The 22,786-nt window shown below is 39.2% G+C and overlaps 1 long non-coding RNA gene across 1 annotated transcript in view; it reads left to right on the top strand.

The window, feature by feature from the left end:
- Positions 1–4,109: 4,109 nt before the first annotated feature.
- LOC120502288 overlaps positions 4,110–22,786 on the top strand; it is a 69,889-nt gene continuing 51,212 nt past the window's right edge. The window contains exon 1 of the long non-coding RNA XR_005627496.1: positions 4,110–4,178. This is a non-coding gene — a long non-coding RNA (uncharacterized LOC120502288). The remainder of the gene's footprint in view (positions 4,179–22,786) is intronic.

Here is a 22,786-nt window from a genome sequence, read left to right on the forward strand (position 1 = left end):
TGACAGCCTTTGTGTGGAATTTGATTACAAGGGAAAGACAGTTTTGAAATGAGGAATTTTCCTTGTATTATCAGAAAACTTTATTGTAGTTTGCTTTTTCTTTCCAAATTTATTCATATAATGTGGGGGCAAGGTCCCAATTTCAGAAAGAGAAGTAACATTTTTTGTTCCTTGGGTTTTATTTATCTTTATTTATAGACATATTCTTAAAGTAGAAAACTTCAGGTATTTTTCTGTTAGGTTCTCTCAATCTACCATATGGCAATATATAGTTTTAACTCCCACGTGATCTTGTTCACTGTTCTTGGTGGCAGATTGCTACATAGCTGAACTTTAGTTGTGTAAATTCCAGTCCTGAATCAATTGTCCTTTTTTGCCTTATTTTCTTCAGTAAATACTACTCCATTCTTTTTTTCCCCCCTATTGAAATCTCAGGTAGCTGTAAAGAACTGGATGCTGCTACTTTAAATTAGTGTTTGAAAAATGCTCTACCACAGGAATTATCTACAACTGTGCATGAATAAATTAGCAAGACAAGAAAAGAACCATGTCAATATTTTAAAAATAAATCTCTAATTGCACAATTAGGCATCAGAGCAAATGTTTATCTGATGGGTACGTGTAGCCTTTTGCTTCTTCAGAAATGTGAGGGGAGGAGTTTATTTGCCAAAGCAGATTGGAGTAGATGTAGTTTCATATTTCCACACAGACAGATCCCACTGGAGCAAGTCAGAAACATGTTCATTTGTGCTTAAGCATTCCTTAATTTGATTTAGTCTAAAACAAACATTTTGTTCCTGTTTGTGTGGTCATGGCAGCATGGAGGAAGTGGGGGGAGAGCTGTGGCTGGGATCAAACTCAACTATTATAAATACTAAGTATGTTAATAGACTATACTTTTGACTATAAATGGGAAGTTGAAGGATGCCTGTGAGGCTCAGGCTCAATGCAGTGGCTTGGCAGAAAACTGGGTTTAAGCTTTTAACTCTACCATAAACTTCCTGAACAAAACAGTGTTTCCTTTGGGTTTCTTTCCCTTTACCATGTATGTAAGAAATAATCAGATTTTGTTTATTTTAAGAGTATTATGAAAAGAAGATCATGCTTTATTCAAACGACTTTGTTATTAGGTACAGTAACTCAGATACCATATAACTTTGAAATGGTTAGTCATAAAGCTCAACCTAAGTGAGATAAAATTGATCCTGTATTGTTTAGCTCTTGAAAAAGTATAGCTGTATTATACAGATGTTACCAGAATATAAGGCATAGCTGGGAGGAGCAAGGTTTACAAACTAGAAAGTATTGATTCTAGCTGCCCTCATCTTTGGGATTGGATTAATTTTGAATTAATCCATTAAGTACATGACACTGTTGCATGGTAACACTGTTGATTTATGAGTTAATTGTTTTTCAGACACTGTTTTTGTAAGACTGAGTATGGGTTTTTTGTTTTGTCTTTTTTGTTGTCACTGAACCACCATTCTTTTTTTCGCATAGAAATTTGGTTAAATGCCTTAAACTTTTATTAGCAGTACTGGCTGGCATTATGGATGTCACAGAAAGCAAACTGCCTACCGGTCTGGTAAATTTCAGACACGAAACACATGTAGGACACTGGCTTTTTAAGGAGTAGTTATGCCAGACACAAAACACAAAATATTACTTAGTAAGTGAATAAACTGGCTGGATCTAATAATGCACAGCTTGAGGTACTGTGATCCATACTGCAAACATATGTGAACAAACATAGCACCCAGTGGCCATTGCTTCAGAATGGTGTACACCAGGAATACTATTCCTGGAATAAGTGACTTAAGTTCTTAGAAATCTGTGGTTCTGGGCATATTTTTCCCTTGTGCTACACATAATGTGATATCCAACATCTGGCAGTAGACAGGTTGCTACTTGGGTTTTGTGTCCCAAAACACACAGATCTGGGAAAGAAGATATAATGATTACTTCAGAAACCTCTGTGGGAAAACACACTTCCAGAAAAACATAAACAAAATGAAAACAAAGTTTACAGACATCTAAGAAACATTTGGTACATTAAAAGGAAAAACAAACAAACAAATCATCATCAGCTGATAAATGAGTCAGAAGTCCATGACCTCCTGTTGCAAAAAAAGGAGTGAGACTAGGCCAGCACCGGCTTGTTTTTGATTCATGAGTCTGAGACTTAGCCTTGCATTGAAGGGTGAGTAGCTGCACATATATAGGCTAATGTTCTCTGTGATAGAACCCTTGCAACCTCTTTTATATGGTGATTTAAAAAGCAAGTGCTGACAGGTCCTAGTGAAGGTCTGACCAGATCATTGAGAGTGATCAGAAAAACTGTGAAGAAATTTTGGCAGGTTTTCAAAGGAGGGGGAAATCTTTAGACTATGCAGAGAGTAATGTGTTTTCAATCTTTAATTTGTTGTACAATTGCTTACAGTAAAATAATAAACTAAAAATCATTAGTAGAAGAGAAAAAAATATAATTAGTGAACATAATTTCCACTCTAAAAATGTGGAAATATGCAATACAGTTAATATATATTGCTATGTGACTTGCCATCTACCCTGTTGACAGTGAAGAATGACTTTTTTTAATAGTGTATGAAGTGTCTTACTGTAAATCTCAAGCAAGGGAATGTTTATTGTTTCCTTCCCAAACACTAGGAAGTGAAAGCATTTTAGCTATTGAGTTTTACTCTCCCTTTCCAATTGTTCCACAAATTACATTTTAGCTGAAATATAAAAGACACTCTGCTGTCTTGCTCTATGACCTGAAGTAGAGTTGGCATCCCCAAAATGGAGACTTTCTTTATTGCAAGGGCTTCACATTTTTTCTACCAAATACATCTAATGCAGCTGCTTTTATGCCAGACACTTGTTTTATTGTTACCCTTGTTTTCCCAAATTGTCTTTCTTTGTTTAAGCCCATTTACTTGTCTGACAAGGCAACTGCAAACTTTCAGAGGCTGGGATTTGTGCGTTTCCACTGATCTGCATAATGCTTAGGACATTCCATTTGCCACTTTTGACCTGATGCTTATGCACAGCAGCTTCATTTAAGAACATAATAGTTAATTCTTCATCGTGTTTGTTACAGAACAAGAGCTCTAGGGATGTCTAGCAGCTAACTGCATATTGTACTTCTTTCTACAAATTGGGAGCTTTCTTGTTTTTCTTAATTTTGTTCTTAATTTGTGATGTGTTCCGTACTTAGTAGTTATAGCCATGCCAATCTGAATTAGTTATGCAAGTTACACAGTGTAAGCTTGCCTCCGCTATTTAATTTTAAGAGAAAATCAGCTATTCTTTGATACATGACCTTTTTCCTCTAATCTTATAGAACTATACTTGCTGATCATTCTTCTTGAAGAATGGACCTAGTAACTGTGTTGTCAGAAACCTGGAAGACATTAGCATCACATGAGACATTCTTCTTTTATTCTGACTAAGCATGAATATAATTGCACACATGGCTCTGTGGAGCATGAGTACAAAATAATGGCTTTCCTCTCTAATATCAATTCTCCAGTTAGGCTTGTGGCTTGGTAACTGTTGCTGTCAGTCCTCCTTTTAATCTAAAATCTGATAGACTGTTTCCCTTTCCTTTTACTTTGATAGTTTATTCCTTTGCCTATTCTTTGAGTATTGAATTTTCTTTTTAAACCTCTGAATTAAAAACAAAATTGTTATTTTAGCAACCCTGGCAAATATCTGTTGATCTGTTTCTGTGTGTACATGTATTGTAGCACTGGCTTTTTAATAAAGAATAATTTTATTAGATAACCAAGCCTTCCAATAGATATTTTTTGACATTGCGTGGCTGCCAAATCCTCTCCCAGCTGTTCTTTTTTAGTGCATCTTCCTTAACTGGATAGGGGGTCAAAATGACAATAAATATTGCGGGTCAAGGCAAAGACAAGGAGGTCATGTACTAATTACCATTACAGGCAAAACAGACTTGACCTGGGGAAAGTTAATTCAACTGTTTTTTCCTTTTTCCTTCACCACCCCCCTGCTGGGCCATGCTCTGCCCATTCTCAGCTGTGCTTCCCCTATGGAGCTCAAGGCTAGAGAGCTGAGAGGCATTGGGGCTGCTGGAGCTATCTGGAACAAGTCATATTAGGCCTGGGGTAGTCTCTCCTCTTCCAGAGAGCACATCTGGGCACTTGCACAAGGTAAATACCACCAGCAGTTTTGTATGTCTGTTTCCTCTTAAACAGTACAAAGTGGAACTGAGTATGTATTTGTAAAAGTAAATGACAGCTTAGAATGGATATTATCTGACTTGGCTCAATCAGAGCTAACTCTAAATTTTAAAAAAAGCCCGACTGTGGGAAATTATATGTCATGTGAATTAGCACTGATACTCATGCTGACTTCTCTAAAGTGAGGTGAATTAGCACTGGTATTCATGCTGACTTCTCTAAAGTTGCATTGGTTAATTCATATTGTCCTCAGTACAGACCTATTTTTGACTCACCGAGAGAGTGAGTACAGAATAACATAATAAGAAGTATTGTGTTTGATTATTTTCTTTCTTACTATGAAATCTTGACAGGATTTTGAAATAAGAGACATGCAGTATTAGTATAGACAAAGAGGTTAAAGGAAGCTGAGCCTTAGAGCACCATCTTGATTTGAAGAGGAGCTAGACATCAGGCTGCATTTGAAGGCCAGGTTAAATAGATTGAAGTACTTACTCCTTCATGAAGCCACAGACTAATGAAGTACATGTTTTTTGCTTGCCACTGAGAAGATTTTCTATGTTATTTTTAGTTTCCTTTTACCCTTGGGTAAATATCTGTTTTATAATAAATAGACTCATAGCACATGGCTTCAGTAATGCCAAAGAACTACGTAAGTTCCCACTTACAGTAGATAGATATCCATTCTGTTTCCCTGGGGTATGCTGATGACTCTGACTGCCAAAAACTATGGATGTCTGGAGAAAAAAGTGTATTTCCTCATGATTGCAGCTTTATAGACATAACAATGCCACATATTTAAAACTTGTTCTGCAGCAACACACTCTTCACTGCAAAGTTATAAAAGCCCAACTCTACCCGACAGAAGAAAGCAACATAGCCATTAATAAGCTTTGAAGGTTAGGGAAAATGCTGAATTGTAGATTAATGTCATTGTTAGATTTAGTCTGCAATTATTTAATTTATCCATAAGTGTCTGTGCAATGTTGTGCATTTTGTGCACTGGAGTTCAAGCGCAATACTAAGCATGGAAATACCAATGGCTAGAGGCACTTATGGAACCTGGAGATGGTTCCATCTTTTACTGGTAATCTGATGAGGAACAGCAGTGGGGAGTTGGCAAAGCAAGGTAACTATGGCTGAAAAAAACCATTTTGGTTACATCAGAAGAGAGTTAGCGTGTAGCCATTGAGATAAATGTAGTACATGAGAATCTAATTCAAGCTATCAGGATCAGTAAATGTCCTGTCTCTTGCATTTCAATTCTTAGTTGAAACCTATATTGGAATGTACAGAATAAAGCTAGAAAGCCAAGCTGGAAAAAGGAAAAAAGATTTCTAAAACTGCATGGTCGTATTGCAGGTGTTTGCTTCAACAGATGTCATACTACAAAGCAACTATTATTATGGTGGTAATGATCAGTTATTCTTAGAGTATCGTGAAAGCTAAATAAATGCATACTAGTGTAAGGTATTCAGAAAAAATAAGCTTTGGACCTCTGTTTCTGTTCTGTGCATATCCTTCTGTTCTGTGTGTATTCCTTTCTTCAAAGAAGCAACACCATTCAGGAAAACTGCAAGTCACGAGGCAGATAGTGGAACATTAATCTTACTGAAAGGAGATGGGAAAATTCACCCATAATTTCTATACAGGTCTTGATTGACTTTTTATCCAATGGAAAAATCTCTGTGCCTCCATTGCTTTTGTTCTGCTCTTCTTCACAAGTTGATTACTTATACACAGCCACTAGTGGACTTCCAACAAAAATCAATTTTCACATAGTCATTTTATTGACATTGTAACAATGTTGCTTGGCACAAGATGTTTTCATATTTAAAATGAGACATCATGAGGTCCAGGATTCTGACTTCTGATGTGATTCAAATTCCTGGACTGGGCCAAGATTCTGAGAGATATACAATCAAGAAATATTAGACTAAAATGAATGATTTATCAGAACAGGAGACAAAATATTTATGTTTTCCAGTGAGTACATGTTGATATAAAGTTGTTTTTATTATTATGAGCTACTAGATTAATATTTCATCAAATCCCACCGTACAACAATTCATATAGTTGTTAAAGGATTCTGTGCAGGTTACAGTGTGGATAGAAGTCTGTTTTTTATTTCTGGCATCGTTGCTGATATTTTTTATAACTTCAGTCATTTTGACTTCTCACTCTTTAGTGGCATTATATATTCAAATAATAAATCCACCAAATTGTCTATGATTTTTTACTTGTCTATCCTAATGTCATAATGGATTAGAGGATTTGGGTATTCATGTACCTTATAATAGTATTTCTACAAGAACACATTTAGAACTTGTGTTCCAGTTTGAGTTTATTTTAGGTACTTCTGCAGTTGAATATTCTGTAAGCCTGTTTAGGAAAAGAGATACACAGAGGTATCAATGGCACTTCTAGCTGAGATAAAGATGGGCCTGAGTAAGTGCTTCCCAGTTAGCAGTTGATTGTACTCACATAGTCAAACTCTGACATTAGGTTTCAACATGACTGAGCAATCAAAATGTGTTGAAGACATGAAGAGCTGCATTTTATATTCTATAGTTATTAAAACCATTTACTAGCCAGGAGAACAGATTTCACACCATCTTAAAAAAATGAACATAAAATTAAATATTTTGTAAGAAATGAGAATATTAATGTGTTAGAGAGCATTTTGGACAGACACTGTAGCCTATGTGCACAAACCTGCAGGCAAAACAATGGACACTCTGTGGATTTAGAAGCATGTTTGCAAACACTCTGTGTACGTGCCTGATAGCAGAGGCATACTGCCCTTGGGCAGCCAGCATGAGAATGTTTGCCAACTGCATCCAAAGGAAAAAGATGTGAAAGAACATGGTCTGAAGATGCTTGCAGTGGATGAGAAAATTTTCTGCTGATATTGCTGAAAGCTAAGCTACGTGACCAAGATATGTTTAAGAAATGCTCTTTGTTTTATGCACGGTGCTTTGTTAACCAATCAGATACTTTCCCGTGTCGCTTGAACCCTGGATAACCATATAAATGTACCCAGAACCTAACAATAAATGAGCATTGATCATACTTCTATGAAGATTTGATCTTTGACTCCGGAGGCTCCTCTCCTTTTTCCCCCTACCCCTACTCTCTCTTTTATGATTAATGCGCAGTAAGTCCAGGAAATATTTTTTTTCTTTGTGTTGAGGTAGTGAAAAAAAGGGAGAGAAAGATGTTTCCCAGGAATAACTGTGAAAAAGCTATGCCAAGGCTCTTGTGTTGCCATCTCTACTTGGTAACATAATAGTTAAAATGAAGCAGCAAAGAAATCACTCTGTGTTGGGAGCAATTTACTCATGACTGTTAACTAATTGTTTTATATGTTTCCAGTCTTCCTGGCCTATGCACATTTATATAATTCCTTTGGCTTGTTCTGTTTGTGGACTGTACTACAAGAATTAATAGTAGACCAGATGACTTTTGATAGCAGCCTTCCTATATGTTAAAATCTGAAGTCTAGTTTTTGTACTCTATAAGTATTAAAGATGGTGCCGGTTTAGCAAATCATGCATAGATGTAACAGACTTTTAGGGGGCCATGTAACAAGTAAAACAAACAAAAGTATTTTTCCCCTCAGTGAATACCTCTTTTTAAGCCAGTGATAGAGCTAAAATTACAGAAGTCTACTATTTTGCTGAAGCTACTATTGGTAAATGAGGACTAATCTACTTAAATTTGTAATTTAAAACCTGTAACAAAAATCTGACCCTCAGAGCTACTACAAGTAACCACAGAAAATATTCATCCTCACCCCCCACAGAAAAATTAAAAATCCCTTTATAATTAGGGCATCATTCCTATCTCTTGGCTTTGGGTTCTTTTTACTTTGACCTCCCATGTTTCAAGAAGGCTGTAGCCTTACCCTGTTGTAACATTTCTGAGAATAACAAGACCACAGGTTTATTAATGCATTCACAGAAGGAGTGAAAAATAGTTTTAATATATACCAAGATTTTGTGCAAAGAGAAAAGAATTTTAAGACCCTGGTGAATTGGAACTAACTCTAAAAGAATGTAATTACAGCAAGGAAGATTCACATTAAGGGAAAACTTGAAAATGAAAATGACAGCAGAATAGTAAACTGCACTAAGATTTATAATGTAACATAAAATTCCATATTTCATTTCTCTAAATGTCTCCAAGAAACTCAGGTTCAAAAATTTACTCTTGATATATACCTTTCCATGTCTGCTGAAGCACAATTGCTAGGTATTCTCCTCTGTCTTCTAAGTGGGGATAACCAACAGTCTTTATTGCCTTACTGTTTTCTTTCTATTTTTAGTTCTTTATTCATTTCCCTAATTTCTATTTTCAGTTCTCTATTCATTACCCTCCTTTCTATTTTTAAGGGGTTTTTTGCCAATAAATAAAGGGAAAAGTACTTTTAGAATACTTTCTTCTTCCCCATTCCACGTCTCTTCCTCTGTAAGAACACCAGCAATTTTTATAAACCTATGAAAATAATTTCTGAAATATAGTCAAATCCCCTTCTCTACACCTGCATATTTTTCAAATAGAAGGACAGCTAAATCTAAAATATTACAGAACTGGGAATAATATGTATGTAATTGCTTTAAGGAATTATCCCTTTTGAGCACTTGCCTCTTCAGACTCCCTTGCACTTTTTGTCAACTAAGGAGCCATTAGCACTTTTTTTCTGATTGGTTTTCCCCTCCAGGTCCTGACACCTGTATAATTTCCCTGTCTCCAGACTTATAGAGACATTATATAATATATAATTCTTATATAAAAGAATTATACCTCTCTCTTTCTTCCTCACCGATTTCCCTCTAATCTTATATTTTTCTTCTACTTGTGCTTCTGCTGCAGCAGGAACACATCTAGCAGGAACAACCTGCTACAGGACCTAATGACAGGGCCAGTCTGTGGATTGTACCTTAGATTTCTGTAATAGCAACTGCCCAGTTTTGAAAAATATTGAAGTTAAAGCATTTCTTGCATCTTTGCAGAAGCTTGTTCTACCTATGTCCATGGAAGTTGTAGTTTTATCTTTCCTTCCACTGTCTCTGGAAATCTTTCCCATCTTTAACCCATATGGCCTCTATCTACAGCTATGTGTTGCTTTTCTGAGATAGGCATGGGAGTGAAGGTGCCAAAACCCCTGATATGTTTGGTACAGTGCACAGTGTGGGCAAAGATGGCAACTTGATTTAAGTAGCTGAATAAACATGTCAACATGATATATTATTGGGCTTATTAGCCTTGATTTTATTGATGAACTTAATTGTCATTAACTTGGAAATTACAGAATGGTGTCATGTTCTTTCCTACATTTTTAAAGACACAATATCTTTGCAGCTGCTTTGCTACAGAGAAGAGAGGTTGTACAGTAGCAAGGAATTGGGATATTTTGCTTCACTTAAAAATACTTTATCATATTGGGTATTATTTGTCAGATCATTTTGTATGATAAAGAGGCTACTGGGAATGTCATGTGCAGAACAGACTCCCTAGGCAAGTGGTTGAGTCACCATCCCGGGAGATATTTAAAGATGGGTTGATGTGACACTTAGGGACATAGTTTAGTGATGTATTTGGCAGTGGTAGGTTAAAGATGGACTTGATGATCTTATGGGTCTTTTCCAACCTACATATTTCTAAGAGTCTATATATGACTGCACAATTTTTGAGTAGCATGCCATTTTTTTGCAGAGGAAGGAGGACTGAGAATTTTGGTTACTTCAAGCTTAATTTTTTTTTCTAGTTTCTGAGAGCAAATATATCTACATAATTTAACAGTATCTTCAAAAGAGAATAATCTCCAATCTGCAAGCAAAATTGAATAATTTTTTCCTCCATCTCCTCTGATTCATCTATTAGTTGATGGAAGTGTTTACAAAAGTCTTGGCATCAAATTATAGTATCACAAATGGGGTCTAATGACTGGGTCAAATCAAAAGTCATGGAATGAGATTTACATGTCGACAATTAAATGTTTTCACAAATAATTGTAAAATTGTGAAGCCAGTATCATAGAAGTGTGAGAACCCTGTTTATTTAGGAAGTGGTAAATGTTGCTGTTGTGCAAAACTACACAGCAGCAGTGACAATGTCTGTGCTGTAAAAATAGTCACAGTGGGGCACAATAACTATCATAATTGGTAAGTATGCTTGTATACTTTTTCATACATATTTTCAGGTTGTTTGGATATAGAAGAAGGAAGAAAACCATGGTTACTTTATCTTTGTTAATGACATGTCATAATATTCCATTTTAAATAAGATGTATTTTTAAAAACAGTTTGATGACATAACTATTCCTGCTGAAGTCTTTGATTATTGAATTCATAGGAAAAAAGCTTAACTAAATAAATAAATATATTTGATAGTTGCCTCACATAATATATATATGCAATTAATACCATAACACAGCTTACATAGAATGCTTATTAAAAATTGTAAGAGCCTAAATGAAAGATGCAGGACTCTAAGTGGCTCTTCCAAATGCAGTTTATTAAATCCAAGATGTTACAGCAGTCCAGGGTCATGGGTGACAGAGCCTGTGCCTACAGCTGTCAGCTGCAGCTGCAGGCAGACCTGGAGACCCCTAGTTTAGGTTACAAATGCATTATATACTTTTGTTTGCTGAGCATCCTAATACAGTAGAACCAATCTATACCTTAACTTTTATCTATAGCCTATCATAACTACTATAATAAAGTACCATATTCATGTTACTATTCTCCAATCACTCAACAAAAATGTCTGCAAATATCCTGAAAAATCAAATTCTACTGAACAGTGATGGTATTAAAAGCAATAATCCAGGTGAGTTTCCACCCTTCAAGGTATAGTAGGTTGATCCTGACTGGATCTATGCTAGGCTTCCACCAAGCTGCTTTATCACTTCCTTCCACAACTAGATAGGAGATAGGAAATAGTGCAAAAGGTTCATGTGTTGAGATAAGGACAGGGATAGATCATTCACCAAATAGCACCATAGGCAAAAGAGACTGAATGTGACAATAGTGATTGACTTTATTCCCAACAAAATCAGAGCAGATAATGAGAAGTAAAATAAATCTTAAAACTACCTTCCCCCATCCCTCCTTCCTTAACAGACTCTCCCTCCTCCTCCTTGGTGGCATAGGAAGATGGGAAATGGGTATTACTATCAGCTCATCACAGTTGTTCCAGCCACTGCTCAGGGAAGAGTCCTTCCTCTGCTCTAGCATGGAGACAGCTCTCCTTGAACTTCTCCAATGTGTATCTATCCAATGGGCAGCAGTGCTTCATAAACTGCTCCATCATGGGTCACTTTTCCATGGGGTCCTTCAGTCACAGCTTGCTCCAGTGTGAGGCCCCACAGGGTCACAGGTCTTATCAGGAAACCTGCTCTAGTGTGATCTCCTCGCTCCACAGGTCTGCAGGTCCCTGCCAGGAGCCTGCTTCAGCACAGGACTCCCATGGGTTCACAGCCTCTTTTGGTCATCTACCTGCTCCAGCATGGGTCTCCTCCATGGGCTGCAGGGGCACAGCTGCTTCACCATGGTCTTCACCATGGACTGCAGAGGAACCTCAATTCCAGCACTTGAAGCACCTCCTCCCCCTCCTTCACCAAGGACCTGGGTGTCTGTAGAATTGTCCTTCACATAGTCTCACTTTTCTCTTCTCTGTCTCAAATTATACCTGCACAATAATTATTTTCTTCTTCCTTAATATGCTACAACAGAGGCGTTACTGCCATTTCTGATTGGCCCAGCTTTGGCCAGTGGTGGATGTGTCTTGGAGCCAGCTGGCATTGCCTGTGCTGAACATGGAGGAAACTTCTAGAGCTTCTCACAGCAGCCACCTCTGGAACCCTACCCCTGCTACTAAAACCTGGCCATGCAAACCCTATCCATAATGTTGGGCCCAGAATTCTTGCAATGTGCTTCTTAATAGCTTATTTTTCACTCCTAGGGAGATATTTCTCCTGAACCAGTGCTGGAGCTATAGCTAAGCAGTTATCCCATTTAAATTCTGGGCATTTCTTTTTTCCCAGCATCAAGTAGTAGCTTCTGAAATAAACACTTCTCTTTGTAAAAAACATTCAGGGTGCCTATTAGTATTTCAGTTGCTACCTGCTGACTGACTGTTGAAACACTTCCTCTAGTTGAAAAGCCCCTTCATAGTGGCAAGTCAATAATATTTCTACTCTTGCCAATTGTGTTTTCATGTTTGTTGTGTAAGAACTACACAGGCGTTTTCCCTGCTGTCTTTTCTTCTGCTATCTAAACTTTTTTTCACCACTTTTAATTTTCCTTACCACAGGTAAAATAGGCCCATGTTTTTCTACATTTTAAATTAATCTAAAGACTGTGCACACATCTCATAAGGAGTCAAGATAGATTAAAGACCTGTTTGTTTGTGTCTTGGGGTGATTTTATGATGATACTCTATCCCCTAATCTTCTGCTCTATGCCCAGAAATGGTTGCTGTAGTTTTGAGATGGGTCCTGGGGAGGGGTGGAAGCCTTGGGGGCTCTTGCCCAGGCTTTGTTCCAAGCCTCACTCCTGGACATGCTTGGTGTGATTTGGACTGACATTACTTTGTTGCTTAACTAGCTTGGTTTTTTGTTAGCTTAAGCAAGAAGTTTCTTTCCCCTTTTCTTTGGCCTTGGAGACGGCAATCCTTTGTCAGCTTTTGGTTTTTTTCTTGAACTGTTAGCTTGGTTTTGATCCAAGATCGGAGAGGTGATCAGCTGGGGATCTGCAGAGAGCTGTGAGGAGCTTTTCCATCCTAGCCCCAGACCTCAGAAAAAGCCAGTGCAGCAAAAAGAAAGTACCCTGAATCCACTCACTTCGTCTTCTGTGAGGAGGAGACCAACATTGGAGATTCAGCAGGTTCCCATCTTTTTTTCTTTTTTTCTGGAGCTGCTGCATGAACTTTCTTGGTGGTGCCATTTTGTTCCTCCCTGCCAGGAGGCCAGCCAGTTTTTCTTCCCCTGGCATTTTGTTTCATTTTTTGGGGGTTTTTTTTAGTTTTTTTTTTTTATTGTGTGTGTGTGTGTGTGTAGGAGGAATAAGGCTCTGACATTTAATATCTAGCATTTATTCTTTTTTTGTGTGCCATGTGAGCACTTTGTCAATAAACAATTGGATTTTTTTCATCTTCACACTCTAGTACTCATTTCTTATCAGCAAGAAGGAATTGCTGAAGGCCTTTTCTTTATAGGAACACTAATTCCAGAGTGTTTTTTCCAAAACTTATCTCTAAACCAAGACAGTTTGCTTACTTCCTAAATAGTTACTAAAATATTTTCTGTATGAGTATTTGTATTTCACAGATAAATATATTTCTCTTAATTTTAAATACAGTTCTTACCAACTGACCAATACAGGAAAATAAACATTCACCATGTAAGGAGTAGGATTTCTTTATTATAGTTATGTTAAATGTAGTAAAACAATTGTATACATTTTGTTGCAGCATGAGAGGTCTAAGAGAAAGATAGGAAACATAATTACTGCCTTGAGTATTTTATTGTGAGACAAACATGATTTGGGAATCTCTGACATGGATTTTACCCAGTTCCTAAATGGGGTCTGTATAATTGTGTTCCTTACAATACCTGACTATAAAATGTTCTTTCTTATGAAATAAGACACAGAAGCCTGCCATGGCATTCTGATATTTCAGTTGTCTAGCCATTTGGATCATGAAGCATGGTAAAATGTAGTTTCGCTTTCCTTGGCTTTTTTTTTTTTTTTTTTTTTGGCTGTATTACTGTGGAATAAAAAAGGTTAGATAGACCTTCCTGGAGGAAAAGGGAGATCATTAACCTGCCTTGGGAGAATGTATTGTGAAAGGAATGTGAGAGGAAGCTCACAAGCCTGCTTAAGTTTTATAGCAGCACAGAAACCCCCTACATATGTGGAAACATGGGCAGTTTGCTGTAAAGCAAAGAGAATGAAAAGTCAGGACTTGTACCTAGAAGTACCTTTCTAGGGGTCAGATGGTACTGTGCTTGGGAAGCTATGTTGAAACCTTTCATATATCTTATTATTGCAACCACTGTGTTTTTCTTCCTCCTCATTTGGACCAAAATAATGTATTTGATATCCAAATGATGCATTAATTTCTTGGTATTTTAAACTGTCTGGGTTTTTTTGTTTATTTACTTGTTAAAAAAAATTTCCCAGTAACTTGCTGTAAGTGAGAAGCTTGGGCAGAATTGTCTTGAAGGTCTAGCTGATTTGGAGCTCTATCACATGTTACTGGTGTCATTAATGAGCTGGTCACTGCACAGATGAACTCTGTATCTCTGGCTTTTTTTCTGTTTTTAGTAAAGAGAAGAGCAGATCTCAAAACTTCTATATTGCAAGTTTGCCTAGCACATTATACAATAGTATCTGTTAGCCTCTACCCCCTATATGGAAGAATGGAAAGGATGACCCCTGTGGGGTCTCACAGGGAAATGATGGTATAAATTCACTAAATATTGGGGTAGGGAGTGCTATATGAATGTCAAGATTGCTAGGAGTTTTGTGGAGAGCAAGCTTCTTTTTGAGTTCTGAAACTAAAATTCAAGTTGAATTTGAGCTGCCTTGTGCTACTATGTAGCTATAATTCACATTCATGCTGTTTAAAAATGTATGAAGAAACCTGATGCAGTAACTTTGTCAAACTGTAATGCTTGGCCAAAATTATTTCTTAGTGAAAGCATTTAAAAGATTTTTAAACAAGCAAACATAAATATTGATTTGGTTAACCTGCAGCTGGCATACTGTTTCCCTCTTATTCAAACATTTGTATCTAATGGACTGATCTAATGTTGCAGTAGAGATGGACATGACACTCGAAGGTTCAAACAGCAATAGCAATCTTTATTGTTCACAGCTCATATTTATATGGTTTTCAAAAACTGCATGTTCAATCCCTATTGGTAGTAACTTGTTACCACCCAATTCACTGGCCAATAGCTGCCTGCATGTGTGCTTGCCAAAGACTGGCCAGCATCTGTTCCTTGCGGTTAAGTCCTTCCGCTTTTCAGTGCTTTTGTCCTTAAAGATGTTTAATTCCTTTTCTCATGGGTACAGGCTGATCAAGTCAAGGTCAAGGTTACTTGTGTCTGTGAGGCCTTCAGGCCAGCTGTTAGCAGTCAGAGTTCCCTCTTTTGGTTTTTTGACTACAAAGGCAGTCTTTATCATCCTTTGCAGGACCGTTTGCAGACAGGATAACAGACATGTATAAAAAATGAGCAAAATAATTATGATAGTACAAAAAATTATAAGCCCAGTTTGAACAAGACTCTTCACCCAGATTGACAAACCTAACCCTTCCAGCCAGTGATCTCTCCCAGAAAAGCCACCATACAACACATGCCATCAAACTCTTCACAACCATGCACATGAGCTAACAAAAGAAAATCAGTAGCAGCACGATTTTGCAAGGTAGCATGCCGCACACTATCTACATCTATAGCCAAAGCACTCAAAATTAAGGAAATTTCATTTACTCTTTTTGTTATAAAGCAAGCCAATTTATTTAATTCAGAAACTACCAGGGGTAACATTTTGCTTTCCTATTCCAATTTAGTCCTACATATCATGTCCTGGTGTATAATTAAAAAATATACATCTTTCTGCTGAATCATCCTTCTAATGTCCCTAAAATGTCCAACTCTTGGGCTTCAAGTGAAGCAACAGGTAAATTGTCATCCCAAAGAACCTGTAGTTCCCAGCGGGTTGTGGTATTACAATTCTTCTGGGAAGAGCATCACATTTTGACAATATTTTGTGTTACTTTGTGCGCAATTCAAGGATACTCCCACTAAGCAGGTATCAAAAGATTATTCTGCTTGTGCCACAGACACACAAAACTGTGTGTGATTCAATGCATGTAGCAACGATACCCAAACACTGTTACTGTTCCATGGAGTCAGCTGAGGGGCCGTCAAGGAGGTGTTGCTTGTTCTCATCCAGAGCAGAGTGTAGAGCAGGGTGCACACACCAGGTAGGTACCTATTGAATTCCAGCATCTGTAGAAATACAGGCATTCCCATGCCCCCAAGTGACAAGGTCCCAAGTACCTTCTCACATGTTGATAATGAGGTCTCATACCAATACCTTAGGCTTGGGCAACTGGATGTCACTGGAGGATTGTGATAACAAAAAAAAATATTTAAAATTATGGGGTTTTGGGAGTTTGGCAATATCATAAGGTGATTCAGCATATACAGAGCTTTGACCACCCTACTTTGTGGGGTTTCACCAGACATTCCCCTTTTTGTTTTTCTAGGATGTGCTTCAAAGTGCCATGGGCATGATCAACAATGGCTTGGCCTACAGGGGAATGAAGAATGCCACTGAGATGTGACACACCCCGTAACTGCAAGAATTGATGAAATTTCTGTGAGATATAGGCAGGGCTATTATCAGTTTTAATGGTGTGGAGAATGCCTAGGACAGCAAAGGCTAGCTGCCTTTGTAATATGTAATGTGTAATAGCATCATGGCTTTTTTCTCATATAGTGGATGAAGCCCATATAGTGGATGAAGAGGTGCCTATGCAAACATGTACATACTTTAGCCAACCAAATTCAGAAATGTGTGTAACATCTCACTGCTAAATTTGTAAGTCTCACAGACCACAGGGGTGTGCACTGATGCAGTGTGGCCTTGACGATCATCATAGGTATTAACATTGCAGGCCTTGGTATTTGTTAACAAAAACTGTTTTTGTGAGGCCTGAACACTTTGGTGGAAAAAAAAGCATGTGATGCTCTCACTTGTGCCAGCATGTGTGGGTGTGGTGCTGTCCAGGCATGACTGGCTAACTAATCAGCTTGTGCATTACCTTCTGTGGTTAAGCCAGGCAAATTTGTATGACTCTGAACATGCGACACATAATAGGGATGAGTTCTGCCTTGGATTGCATGCCACAAAGTTTTTAACAATTCAAATAATGCAGCATTATCAATTTCTTTTAACAACGATCAGTCCAATCATTGTGTGATGTCTGCAATATAAGCAGAATCAGTTACAAAATTTAAGGGAACATGAGGGAAACATTGAAAAGCCAGGGCTACAGCACATAATTCCACTAACTGAGATGATCCGCTATCGTGACCCTCTACTGTTTGCCATCCATTGACGTCTTTCCAGGTCACAATGGCTTTTCCTGTTTTCCCAGACCCATCAGTAAAAACAGTGAGACCCTTCAAGGGTGTGCAATTGTTTAGCAGTTTCAAAGACAACACAGTGTTGTCTGGTACCGCTCAGCTGCAACAGTTTGTGACTGGGTAGGTGATAGGTAATTTGCCCTGTAAAGTTTTGTAAGGCATTTTGTAGCACTGTGCTGTTTGTAAAGCACCATTCAAAGTATTCTTGTTGTACTGGAATGATAATTTTAAAAGGATCCCTAGCATTCAGCTGCAAGCATCTCTGATGGCATTTACTAAGTAATTGTGCAATCAATTAAAAAATAGTGGATGCTGTCTTTTTAGGTTGGTGGGGCAAAAAGACCCATTCTAAAATGTGTAGTGTGTTAGACCACTGAATGTCCCATTGACCAATAATACCTGTAGCATGTAAAACAGCAATAACAATTACTATTGTAATAGAAACCTCAGGGCATAGTCGATAAACTTGTCTGTTTGTTATGGCCCACTCTACTGTTTTGAGTGTGGCTTTTGCTTCTGGAATTAATTTCCTTGTAGAAGTTAACTCAGGGTCACCTTAAGACTATTAAAGAAGGGTGATAATTGTGGGGTAATTAACCCTAAATACGGTCGTACCCAGTTGATGACACCCAAATTTTTTGTGCATCATTTAATGTTTGGATCTTTGTTGAAAATTGAATTGCTTGCGGCTGTACTGTTTGGTCTAATATTTTAACTCCTAAGTATTTTACTGGGAGTTGTTGTTCCACCTTTTCTGATGCAATTTGCAACACAAACTCTTGCAGTGCCTGCATCAATTTTAGCTGAATCTGTGTAAGGCCTTCTTTGGTTGAAGTTACTATTAAAATGTCATCCATGTAATGATAACAATAATATCTCAGGAATTGTTCTCTTACTATTGAGAATGCCTGTGCAACATACCACTGGCAAATTGTTTGACTATTTTTCATACCCTATTGGCAGCACTTTCCATTGATCTTGAGTGGTGCTGCATGATTGATAGAGAACAACTGCATTAATTTTTAAGTAATGGAGTAAACTTCATTTACCTGATTTCTTTTTAATCACACAGGAGTGTTCCATGGACTTACTGATGGCTCAATATGTCCTTGATTTAATTATTCTTGAACTACCAATTTAACGGTGTTTAATTTTTCTTTTTCAAGGGGCCACTGATCAACCCACATACATCATTCAGTGAGCCACTTTAAGCCTAATGTAGGATGCTTTGTGCCCTTCAGCACAGTGGCCCCTGTTAAAAATTTGTTCCCAGCCAAATCCCCCATGCTGACAAGACATCATTTCCCCATAGGCTGAGTGGCACAACAGTAACATAGGGATGGATAATGGCTGTCTGTCCTTATCCTTTTAACTAACACAGACTTACTACTCAAGTAACTTTGTGTGGTACCTCCAAGGCCAGCAACAATAGATCCTACAGCCATGGTGGGCCATGATTGAGGCCACGTGTTAGCAGATATGATAGTAATGTCTGCTCCAGTATCTATCATCCCATTAACCTTGATGTGGGATGGATTTGCCTGAGGCATTGTAAGAGTACAAACCATGTTTAGTCTTTGATCACATACAACCTGAGTCCAGTATACTTGAGATTCCCCCATTGACCTGAAGCCTTGGTTTCCTCACAGCTTTGAGTCTGTTTTAGGAACAAAAGACTTAAAAGGTACAAGCTGAGCAATATGACTTTTAGCTGGAATGTTTACAGGAGGAGTAGGTGTTGATACTATAGCAAATATCTATCCAGTACAGTCTGCATCTATAACTTCAGGGTGGACAAAAATACCCTGTAATGTTGCACTTGATTGTCCTAATAGTAATGCACTTAATCCCTTCCCAGTAGGCCAATGGGCCTTAAGGCGGATTTTATATACCTTTAGTGAGTCTATAGTTATTGTGTGGGCAGTAGAAACACCCATGCCAGCTGATCCTCTTCTTTTCCCCATGAGCCAGTAGCCTAGGTCTGCACTAGGGGATGGGAAGGTGCTTGTGTCTGTGTGCAACTTTCCCCTTCACACTCTTGTTCCTGTTTCTCCGTCCATTAAGAGGTTGTCTGTTAGCATGGAATTTAGACTTGCAATGCTTGGCAAAATGACTGGATTTTCTGCATTGGTTACTGTGGTGGCTTACAGCTGGCCTGTAGGCCTCAAAGTATAAATAATTATAAAATTACAAGGAAAATATGTGATCAGTTACATAATTACCTGACTCCTACAATTCGGCTGATAGGAGCAGGCCCAGGCCATTGGAGACTCAGGCTTCTATTGGCTGGCTGAGCAGGAAGTAACAGGCTCAGCCAATGAGGATTATCTTCATGGGCTCCTAAGGTATATAAGGGAGCTAGACCTGAATAAAGTGAAGTCTTGCTGCATGAACTCAGTGTGTCTTGTCACTGGTGACAGGCTACAGTTTCCCACTATAGGCACAGATCTCTGTTTCCGATGTGTCCCCAATTAGTTGGACTTACGGGGACAATTTGCTTTCATGTGGCCTTGTTGCCCACATCTATAGCATTGGCATGACAACCTCACAGCAGCTGCCAAAGAATTAGCTAATGAAGCCATGTTATAGGGTTCAGTTCCAACTTTAGCACATGCATCAATCATTTAATCTAAAAATGGATTTTCTCTTGGTAATAAGTCTACAGCTTTCCTACAGTCTTCATTTGCATTGTCTCATGCCAATTGCAATATCAGCTGATTTTTTTGCATCATTATTTACTATTTGCTTTTTTATTGCATCTTATTATCACTCTGTAATTTGCATATAAGACTCTTTGGGGCCCTGCTTAATTGTTGCATATTTCTGAGTTGGTGTTGCCATGTTTGCAACTTTCATCAGTGCCTGCATTCCTAAATCTCTTGCATGTGCCAATATCAAGGGATATAGGTGTGCTTGCAGCTGGGTTATCTATGGGAGGCAATCCCAGAAGTTGAGGGACCCCTACCCCAAAGTGTGGATCTTGCTGCAGCACCTCTAAATTATGCAGCCCTTACTCTTCCACATATCGCTGTCAGGTGGATTCAAACATCATGTATTGAATCAGGGTACAGAGCAACTCAGCCATTTGTTTGATATCAAACGGTGTCATTTCATTGGTAACTAGAAATCATAGCATGTTTGCTATGGCTGGAGACCCCAGTCCATGTTTGGTGGCCAGTTGGTATAACTTGGAAAGAATTTGCCATTTAAAGGGCACATGTATATTGGGTGCACGCCCATTGTTTTGCAGCACTGGAAATTCCCCAGTCATCCCACTTGCAGGCTCCTGTGGGAAGCCATGGGTCAGGTACTGAAGTGGGAATGCCCTGGGAGGAAACCCCCTTAGTTCAGGGTGAGAAACTGAAACATTTTCCCAAGGTTCTCCATTCCTTTATGTAAATCTAGTCTTGTCACTCAGATAGTACTCCCTCCCCTGTTCTAGATGACTCTGTACCTTCTGTCCACCCATTGGCCTCTGTTCAGAACCACTCCCCACTCTGCTCCCCATTGGCTGTGGTTGTGTCACTGCATCCCTCCTCCTCCCTTCTCCCCTAACCCTGTTGGTTTATTTGTGTCCCATCCCCTCCCACTCTACCCCAGTGATATATCTTCTCCCCGCCCCTGCTGGGGGCTGTCAGTGCCTTGTGCCTGGGTGCGCTGTAGTTCTGTGAGAGAGCTCAGCACCATCTCTCTGGCTTCTTGATCCCAAGACCCTTCAGCTGGTGGTTGTGGACCTTCCAGCCCGTCCTACCCTCCACTTCACCTGGAACCTACATTCCCTAGACCTTCCACTGTTCCTGTAATAAAACCCAGTTGGATTCCTTGAGTGAAGAGCCCGCCTTCATTTTCTGGTAGAACACACAGTTATTCCATCCAGGCCTGAGTGTAAGGTGGGCTGCGAGAGCTGGTGGTCTGGACCGGGAGGGAATTGCTCTCAGGAAGGTGGTCACCCTGACAGCACCTGCCCAGGGATTCCCGCAGCCACCCAAGGACAGTGGGGCATAGGTACACAAATTCATTCAGAGCCTTTGAGATCCCCACTAGCAACTGCCATTAATTTCATATGTTTCCAAAAGCTAACCTCATTGTATGCTGAGATAATAACTGATACCAGTTGCATGGTAAAAACATCCTCCTGAGGGCCAGCACGGGGGCAACAACTTGGGCCTCCCCTGTGAGGATCCTGCAAATCTATTAACAGAGCGGGTTCCTTGGGTCTCTCAGGCTTTGACTGTGGATGTAGTGCGATGCAGCATCCTGTGACCCCAGGTGGTGGCAGCTCCCCACCAGAACTCTCAGTGCTGAGCGCCGTTCGGCTCATGGCTTCCTTTTGCATGCTGAGGCTGTGAATGGGCATATCAAGCAGTGGCTGTTGGCATAAGTTCATCATCAGTCATCTGCAGGCAGAGGAGCATAGAATGGGTTTGTGGAAACTGCAGGTGTAGGACAAGGTGCATGTGGTGCAGGCGGTGTTGCAGGGATAGGAGGCTTGGCTAACAGCCACTCCCCTTCTAGTTTCACGCCCATCCCTTCTGCCTACAAACTTGAACTCGATGCGGCACCTGCTCCCCCAGCCACTCCCTCTTGCGCTCCACTATCACTGGGTGTTCTGGTGGGGGGTGTCTATGGTGCCTTAGCTGCTGCTTTTGCATTTTGCTTGGCTTTCAGCAATTTCAAGGTATCCTGCACCAACCTCCATACTATAGTCATAGTATTTTTAGCAGTCTCATTGCCTTGAGAGGCTGACTCAAATATCAATTCACCAGCCCATTCCCAGCTTTTAGTACTAAATGTGGCTTCTGTGGTGGCATCTACCCCTTGGCTCTTGCACCATAACAATAAAGTTCGCAGTGCCTGCTTATCATATTTTATCCCTCATTTGCCCAGCATAAGGGTCCATACATTTACTATAGCTTTTTTTTCCGGTTGACACTTGAACTCCCATGGTCCCCAGCAGCCCATCTACTTAATTGTAGGTCTGGACCTTTGCAGCTCTCCACACTCCTCTTCTCCACTGGGCTTCCGCTCTGCCACTCTCCACACAGCTGGCTATTGTTGCATCATGTCGGGGTTCTTCTGCTTTTCAGTGCTTTCTTCCTTAAAGAAAGCACTTCCTTTTCTCATGAGTACAGGCTGATCAAGTCAAGGTCAAGGTTACTTGTGTCTGTGAGGCCTTCAGGCCAGTTGTTAGCTGTCACAATCTAAAAGAGATTTTCTCTTGTGGCATAAATAACAAGTAGCAGTTAAGGCCACTTATTGGTTCAATTCCAGTACATTTTGGGAAAGTAAACTGAGGTATTTAGTAGCAAAGGTAATATATATATTAGAAAGTAAGAAAGGCATAAAGCAAGGAACTATCTACAGACTAACACTATAAAGTTCACTTGGATCCAAGACTGGGTGACTT

This window comes from Passer montanus, unplaced genomic scaffold (assembly GCF_014805655.1).
Source record: "Passer montanus isolate IOZ18808 unplaced genomic scaffold, ASM1480565v1 scaffold214, whole genome shotgun sequence".
NCBI lineage: Eukaryota > Metazoa > Chordata > Aves > Passeriformes > Passeridae > Passer > Passer montanus.